The sequence below is a fragment of the Fukomys damarensis genome, unplaced genomic scaffold (genome assembly GCF_012274545.1).
Source record: "Fukomys damarensis isolate Sample0158 unplaced genomic scaffold, DMR_v1.0_HiC HiC_scaffold_25, whole genome shotgun sequence".
NCBI classification, from domain to species: domain Eukaryota; kingdom Metazoa; phylum Chordata; class Mammalia; order Rodentia; family Bathyergidae; genus Fukomys; species Fukomys damarensis.
The window spans coordinates 13,984,544-13,993,952 of NW_022900937.1; positions in this window are offsets into that span (position 1 = coordinate 13,984,544).

A 9,409-nucleotide genomic window follows, 5' to 3' on the forward strand; every position below is an offset into this window, starting at 1 on the left:
ACATACACACACACACACATACACAGGACCCAACCCAGGTATGTGTGTTTGAAAGCCAGTGCCAGCTACTACCCTGCACTTCTCATGCTTTCTTGACAAAGAGGAATGGAGACACAGAAATGAGAAGTCAGAAAAAGAGTGCAGAGGATGGCAAAGTACACTGGAAGGATGGGACTCATACACACTGCATTTTGTGAAAAACCTTCACAGGAGGGTGGTACTTTCAGAGAACTATTTGCAAGGTTGAAGTCACCTCTTCTGGCTACTCAGAGACAATTTTGGGGACTTCAAGAGGTATTTAGCAAATGGATCTTAGTGACCCGAGGAAAGAAAAATGCTGTTCTTAAGGAGGAAAAAAAAAGGTATCACTTTCCTCTAGCAAGGTTCAAGAACTACTTCTGATCTGAGAAGAGAAGTGGTCTCTAAAACCCAGCAAAACAAGACAGGAAGAGTCACTAGTCTGTTTTGCCACAGCTGGGTGAGCTGGGCCAGTAATTAGTGCAACTTGGCATAAAACAGTCACCGTTTCTCAGGTGGACCCAAACTCACCATAGAAAAGATTCCCTTGTCTAGTTGTACTAACCTCTCTGGCTCCGCTTCCATAGATGAGTTGAGCTGTGCCTCTTCCTACAATATAGTTTAATAATTTTTAAAAAGCACCCTAGAAACTAAAAGTGGCATATAAAGATTTGCAATGCATATAATTGTATTAGGATTGGAGCCTCCAAAATAAGTCATGGTATTTATTTATTCATGCACTACATACTCAGTGGTCCCCTGGGAGCAGAAATGTTTAAATTAAGATGTATTATGAGACAGATCCCAGTGTCTCCTGCCCTCAGTTATAGCTGATTAACACATAGCTTTTATACAACACTTCCTTCCCCATATTCTAACCTTATTTCTGGACATTCTGTACAAAAGATTTGTCTCCTCAGCCTCACCCCACATTAGTATTAATATCGCAACATACATACACTTTAATTTTCCTTTTAGCTCATTTCCAACAAGGAAGACCTGGTAAGTTGATGGGGGAAAAACATCAAAAGGAAACGCACAATTCATGTAAATATAAATGAAAATTCTCTTTGCTTTATTAGAGTTTCCATCATAAAAACATGTACATAATTCACGATGGGGGAAAAAGGGAGATTATTAGCTGTAGGGTCAGGGACCGACTTTTTACAGGGCAGGACGCCATGAAGGCAGAAGTGTTTTTCTAATGAGTCAAAAGACTCTTAGAGAAACTCCAAGATGCAATGTCAGTTTGAACTTTCACATTTGCATCTTTGAAAACAGGGACAATAAAAGAGAAGTCTCCCCCGTAAACTTTCTGAAATGACCATTCACTTAATGAACAAAAATGTCAAATACTTGAAACTTCAAAGAAATTTTTCGCTTTTATTTAATATACAAGGTGATATGCTTTTTTTTTAAGTACACAGCAGATATGTGCATCCATAACTTTATCTTTCTACAAGGAGAAACAAACAAACAAAAAGCCTAGACTGGATGAGATGGCCAGGCTATTGCCCCTGCACTGTCGCCAAGGACGAGATTCGCCCAGACCTTGACCCAGCTGAAGAGAAGCGGCCACTGCAGGCAGGAGCAGGCCCTTGATTTTCCCAGATCCAAGTGCAAACTTAATGACTCCTCTCCTCCACCGCGCGCCCCAGACGGCTGGGAATCAGAGCGCACCTGCCGCACCCCACCCCCCGCCCCAGCTTCATATCACGTTGCTGTTATGAAAAATAGTTTGCTATTTTGGAACCCCCTGGCAGCCAGAGTGAATCGCCCAGGGCCCCGAGCTCGTTTATCTTATGTCAGAAGTAAAGCCAAATGAGCGCCACCTCACCCAGCACCTGAAGAATGGGAGGAAGCTCTGAGAGAGTAAAAATAACTGAGGGCTGGGGAATGGTGCCGGGGCGAGGGCCCTGTGGGGTAAGTAGGGCTGCTAGCAACCCACTCCGACTTTCTAGAACAGCCCAGGTCAGGACAGGATGCTCAGAGCTTCTCCTGCAAAAGACGACTTTTGGGGGCTAAGGTCAGCGTGCAGGGGCTCTGCCTACCTGGGCATGCAGAGGCTCTGACGAGGAATAACTGGACTTGAGGCTGTACAGGCCACTCTGGCCGGGTCTGCTTGACTTAGACTGGAAGTGTGGGGACAGACAGCAATCATTCCCAAGACAGTCTTTTCAACCCACACCATCTTCCTCCCACGCTTACTTCAAGAAAGGCTGAGGCCAAGAGCATGTGGCTGAGGCTGAATTAAAGTGCTTTTGTCTCTCCAAAAGGTCAAAGGATGGAGTGAGAAACAGGAGAGAGAGAGAGAATAAAAACTGAGAAACTGGTCTGTGCGGAAGGCATAGAGCAGACAGGGTGGCACTGGAGTTTAGGATGCACAGGACTGAGAATGGAAGGAGGAATGTTAATGGCATAGGAAAAGGAAAATTAAAGAGGCAGCAAGAAAGCCTGGACTGTGTACCAATGAGCCACTGCTCACGAGGGGGTGGCCCGCAAGTGAGATATGAAAGTTCTGGGGCCTCCTGCGGCAGCAACTCAGTCTCTGGGGCGAAGAAATCTATGCATATGCTTTACAACTTCTCCAGGTGTTTCCTTGTGCCTGCTCAGTTTGGGGTGTAGGCTGACAACAGAGGACGTGACAAGAAAGAGAAAAATGTGGCCCTGGGAAGATCCATGCTCTGCAGATGCTCGGGCTGGTCCATGACGCAGACAGGTATAAATCCTTCGCTGCATTCCTGCTTTGTTCCTTCCTGTCCCGATAATTGTCATCCCAGAGAAGCTAGGCTAATGAGGAAAATCATTTTACAAAAATGTAAAAGTACCACTCAACACCAGTGAGGTGGGATTTTTTTTTCCTTAGTTCCAAATCCACTATGCCATTGGTAAATTTGTGGTGAACATGAGAAAATATTTGGAATTTTGTACTCATAATCTAGCCTAAGATTACCGTGAGTCAGCACATCCACCCAGAAGTCAATGAATATGTGATCTTTTAAAACTGCATCTCTTTTCAATAAAGCAAATCCAAAAAAAAAAAAAGTGATTATGTAATTTTGTTTCATTAATTAAATCGGGTAGATTCTCTGAAGTCCCAGCACATAAAGAATGTGCAGATCCAGGGAATGGTATGAGAGGTAAAATTTGCTTTAACCGTGATCTTATCTGCCTGGCTAGATTAATGAAGATTCCCAACCTGTCCCGTACCATCTCATCCACCAAATGATCTCTCATGGTGAGAATTCTAGAAACAACCATGATCACTGTGAGTGGAACTCCAGTTTCATGGGAAGGAATTCTCCAACAGAGGAAAGACTTGTCTGAATGTGTTTAGAATAATAACCATGGAGAAGTCGCTTAATTTCTGTTTTAGTTTTCTGATGTATTAGAGCTGAAAAAAAAAAACTATCAGAGGCTTGTCAGGTTAAATGATTTAATGCACATAAGTGAAGGGGTTAAAATAGTGCCTGGCACACTAAAGTGCTTCATTTTGATCCTCAGTTCAGACCTAGAAAACCAGCACCACCACCATTTCCATTTTGTACAGGGGAAATGAGACCTACTGACGTGAAGAAACTTACTAGGGATCATAGAGCACCACTGTTCATATGCAAGGATCGTGCTTTTAACCAATGGCTGTATTGTCCCCATGGACACCACAGGGCCACACCCATGCAAGAGAAACCCAGATACTTGAAATGGAACATTAAGTCCACCTAGAAATTCACCGACACACAGTGTGAGCTGCTACAGACAACCTTGCTCTGGGTTGGGGTTGTGGGAGAGGAACCTTTCTGGAGAGAGCCCTTCAGCTGATGTGGTGGCTGAGATCTTTTATAACTGCCTAAAAACCACCCGAGGCCCCTTGGAGATCTTTCTCTCTCTAGTATTCAGCTGCTTGATGCATTTTTTCTATTCTCTGATCAGATCATTTAACTCCTGGCAGCCAGATAGCACCAGATGAGGCAAGTTATTATTCAAAACTGTTGGTTTTTGTTTTGTTTCTTTACAGTGTTACCCTCTCATGGGACTGTCCTGGAACACGAACCTGGAGGAGAGTCTCTTCCGATCAGCATCTAACACTCCTCCATCTTTGGTAGGACGCCTGCCCTATTTAAGACGCTGTTCTGTGCTACATTGAATATTTTCTCTGCCTCTGCTTCAAGCCTCCTCTATGTAAATTATCCCTGTCACTAAAATTCCACCGATCTTTTCAGACTTGATGCAAGGCCCAATTCCCTTGTCTTTCAGAATCTTCCACCATACCCCATACTACTGCCTTTTGTTTTGTAAATACAAACCATGTTAGAGTAGAGTCATCAAATCTACAGCCATGCTCCAGGAAGCTGCTAGCAGTTGATGGGCACTGATGGGAAAGATGAAATGCATTTGCCATCTCTAACTGAGGCACTGAAAAGCTTATTTGATGAGTATTTATTTAGTATTTATTGTCAAGTGACTTATTTATGATCAACTACTTTGCACCTCTTCCACCAGCAAGCATGGAACACAAAAGTTGCTAACAAGGACTGGAACTCATGAGTCACGTATTATCTTGGAGGTAAGTCACAAATTCCAGAAAAGTTAAAGGCTGGAGTTAAACACGAACAGAAGAAATGGCACAGAATACTATAGAGTTTCCCTAAGACAACAGATAAATCAGGAGCACAGGATGAGAGAAGTCCTTTAGGACACGGGGAAGGGTATAGTGGGGGTGCTTTTGAGCTTATTTCCCAGCAGGAAATTGTACAGAAAGGAGAAGAGCCTGCAGGGAAATCCCTTTCTATCAGCACCTAATTCAATGATGAAAGTCTAGTAAGATAATTACTACAGTCTTTCCCATTTGAGAGCTCAACATTCTTTGAACTAAACCTAAACTAAAGGATTAAATATCAAATGGTATCTGTGGGATGGGTTTTTCTACAAAATTTGAAAGCGTAAACCATTTGGGCTACACATCTACTCAAATAAATAGATGTTATTTTCTCAAGTGGTTCTGGTGCCTACTAAAAATTCAATATTAGATGCTAAAATCTTTGATTCTTGCAACCCTATAAAGGTAGGATTATCTTCATTTTCAGTAAATGGGAAACACAGGTCCAAGAGGTCAATGATTTCCTGATAAGTGTTGCTTTTTATAACTTAATTTTTATGGTCTCAAGAAATCACCTACTTAACAAATCTGAGAAAGAAGGGATGAATATTTCTACAATATACATATAAAGTCAGTCACCAGAAATACTAAATTGGAAAAATGAATGGCTAACAAAATCCCCAGCATAGAATGAGTGGTTAGTACAAGCTGTGGAATCATGAAGTTAGGTGTGTGAGGAAGGGAATATCTTTGAGAAGAAACACACACACACACACACGAGAAAAAAGTAGAGCTTAGAGTGGAAGTCACAAAGTACATCTGCTCTACCAGGAACCACAAAAACCTAAAACCACAAATACATTGACCTTCAGCTGCCTTGACAAGCAGCACACGGTCATGAAATTATCCAGGAGGGGAAAGCACACAAGCAACCACACAAAAACAAAGTTTTCAGGGTCCAAAACCTTGAAATGGAAAACAAAGCCTAACCCAAAGTAAATTAATAAATAAGAAATGATGTTGGGTTCACTAACACCAGAATTTAATAATTTCCTATAATTTCAGATTCATATTTCAACATTTCTGGTGCCAATCATTTATAGTAATTAAACAGTGAGATAACAGTAAGATTATGTGGGCTAGAAATAAACATGGGTCTTCAGTGAATGAACCAAATCTGTTACATTTGAAAGGTAGAGGAAGACATTGAGATCTTAGGGCACAAAGCCCCTCGTTAGCTTTAAGAAAAATCTGCCCAAAGTCAGCAGAAACAGAAAGTTTACCATCTGTTTGTTGGCTTCTGACATGATTATTTCAGTCCAATTCTGAAGAAAAGTTGTTTCTAATAAAATTATTTATAGAGTATCTCAAAATTATTCTTATTTGGGGATAAATAAAACCAGGAAAATTTTTATTCAGCAAATTTTAGCCTATTAGTTTCAAACACCATGGCCTATCTTCCTGCAAGCAATACAATCTGGGGACAATAACAATCCTTGAATTTAGGGACCAAGGACATGCAACTGGGCACTTCAACTTTTCCAGATGTCCAAGTGGCCATTCCTGAAGAAATCAGATGCATGGGGCATATAGTGAACGCAGCCAAAGAACTAGAGTAAGCCGCTTAAAGCAGACTTTTAATCCAATGGGGTTCTAGAGTATGATTCTTGAGTCAAATGTGCTTAATACATCTGAAATATTGTTTCAATGGAAAGGTACCATATTTTGGTAACAAAAGCAAAGACACCTGAAAAATGTCATATCGGTCTTCCAGGGATTCAGATTACACGTAGGATCTCACAGGAGGGCTATGGGTAACACATTTCAATCTCAGAAACTCCTTACAGCCCTAAAGATAGACCTTAAACATAACACCTTGCACCTGAATTAACCAGATAGCTGAGGATCTCAACCCAAAAGTACCACTGACCTTTTAGTCAGAATTAAACTATCAGAACAGGCCAGTCCATATCTACTTCTAAAAATAGTTACTTAAGAGAAACTTTGTTAAACACAATGTTGGTTTGTTTTACAGAGGGCTTCTGTGGATACAACTTGTGTTAAACTCTCCTGATAAGGACTTGCATGGAATTCTTTGCAGGTGTTTTATTATCGGATCCTAACAAAAGCCAAGGATGACCAACAATTCATAGATGTTTGTTTGTTTGTTTGTTTGTTTTCACCTCTGGATAATTTCAGGAATATTCATTCAGAATGAATTTGTGGCTGCTACTGAAGGACCTGTTGTTTCATCTCTGACTACCCCTGGATCTTGTGCTTCAGACATTCATGAAAGATTTGTATTCAAGCCGCTGGTTTCAAGAAGAAACAAACAGGTATGCAAACAAAGTTGTATGTTTACCTATTCTGGCTGATGCTGTTTGACATCAGTCTTCTGCCTAAGTCTCTTGTCATTCTGTAGATAATTTCCTTAAGGGAGATGCACGAGAGCACGATTCTCTGAGTTTTGGTGTGTCTGTAGCATTTCAGTATCTCTGTACACTCGAGCATCAGTCTAGATGGGCCTAAGCTTCCTAGCTCACTGTTTATGCCCTTGAGTATTCTAAATAGGTTTCTTTATTTCCTTCAGATTAAATCATTGTTTTCTTTTGAAAAGACTAATAATGATCTGAAATTTTTGTCTTGTGGGCATAAATATCATCGTGCATTCAAAGAAGGCTTTTATTTTATTTTCACGCCAGGTGGCTCCTCTGGATTGATTTTTCCCTTCCCTTTCATTTTAGGAAACTTTTATTAAGTTATAGGTTTTATAAGGTTCAAATTGTGTATTTGATAGTGTGAAATAGAAAGAAAAGGGCTAAAGGAGTAGGGGAAGTGGGAAGGGTAGGGGAAAGAAAAAATATGAGAAAAGGACAAAATGGAAACAAAGTCTTTGTAACTAGGGAAGGGTGCAGCGGGTGAAGAGAGGGCAGGGGGATGGGGAAAAAAATTAGAACCAAGATACATCATGTAAAGGTACAAGATCCCAATGAGGAATGTAACTGTACTGTGTACCTAAAATGTACCGATAATCTTAATGAAAAAAAAAAGTTAGGGGTGTTAAAATTAATTCGGTTTCAGTCCTTGGCTTAGTTTTTGGGAATCCCTTTTATACACACATTGGATCGTAACACCCTGATCTTCTATATCAGTTTCTCTATAACAGGTTGATCTTTCTTAATTTCTGGTTGATTTTAAACTTTTTTTCACTTTCTAATCTTCTATTTCTCATCAGGAATTTTCTATAGTACGGATACACTCTTGTGTGCCTTCTCCTGTAGTCTTCATTTCTGAAATAGTATTTTATGTCTACTTACTGAGTTTAGACAGATTTCTTCTGATATCCCCTTTCTCTTCTCTTTTCTTCAAACATATCATTTTGAATGTTTTCTGAACATATTTATGTTCTTTCTGAGCTTCCACGATTTTTATTTCTGTAGTGAAACATTAGTTTACAGTTTCTATCTATTTTCCAGGCACATTCTCCTGGCTTCTCACGTTACCATAAGGATGTTGCTTTGGTCCTTGTGTTTCTTTCCTTATAATAATTTTGTATGGGATTTTATCACAATCCATTGATCTTTCTTTTATATAATATGCTTCTTTTCTATATAGACAGAAAAGACAGACCGGGATACAATTTTTAGATTCTAGATTCCCCTTTCAATTTCAAAACACCTGCCCCCCTGCTGCCTATTATGTTTTATTTTTCTCTTTATTTACATTTCGATTTTCTCATATAAGACAAATCATATTTTCAATGAGCAATGACTGGCATATTTTCAAACATAAAAAATACTGGAAAGGCCAAAAAAAAAAAAAAAAAAAGATTTTGTAGATTCTGTAATTTCTGAAGCTCCCGTTCCTGTTCCTAGAGTCTCCCATTCCTATACAATCTACTGCACTGTATCCGTTGGCTCTGCTCCTCTTCTTCCTCTTCCTCCTCTTCCTTTTCTTTTCCCCTCTTTTGCCGGACCTAAGTCATTCCGATTCATCTCCAGGCAGCTCCTCCTCTGCAGTGGGAATTAGCTCGCAAGGGGGATACGAATGGCTGGCAGCAGAACACGCAGATCCCAGGCTTCCCTGGCCGTCGCTATCTTAACCATGAACCCTTGCCTGCGAAGCTCACTCTCAGACGCGGCTTTTCTTGGATTTGTCTGCTGTGATCTCCAGTATCTGACGTCTCGTTAGAGTTGTTACTCGATTCACCCAAAGTCCTTCTTTTGTTCCATCTGCTTCCTCTTTGCTGTGCTAGTCTGGTAAGCACTGCTTGGTTCTGGGTATTTAATGTGGATATGTTTTCATTCAGTTTTTAGTTTTTCTATACTGTTATTCTGCTTATTTGGGGGGTGTGGCTCCAGAGATTTAAAAACTATGTCACTGCCTCTGCCATCTCCCCGGGTCTTCCCGATATCATTTTAAGTAATGCCAAATAGTAGTTCTGGGAATACAATAAATAATTTTTAAAATAAAACAAAACTACCGGTATATGCAACAGCATGGATTTTTTTTTATATTAAGCAAAATAAGGCTGACACACAAAAAGTATGCACTGTACGATTCCTTTTATATAAAGTCGGAAAACTTTATATGTGCTGGTAGAAGTCAGAATTATTTATGTGGCATGGATAATTAATAAGAAAAGAGCATGGAAGAACTCTCTGGGGGGATGGAAATATTCTATAACCTAATCTTGTGGTGGTTATCTGAATACATAATAAATACAGTGGTACCTCAGTTTATGAACTTAATTCGTTTCACAATTCTGGTTGCAAACCGAACTGGATGAGAACT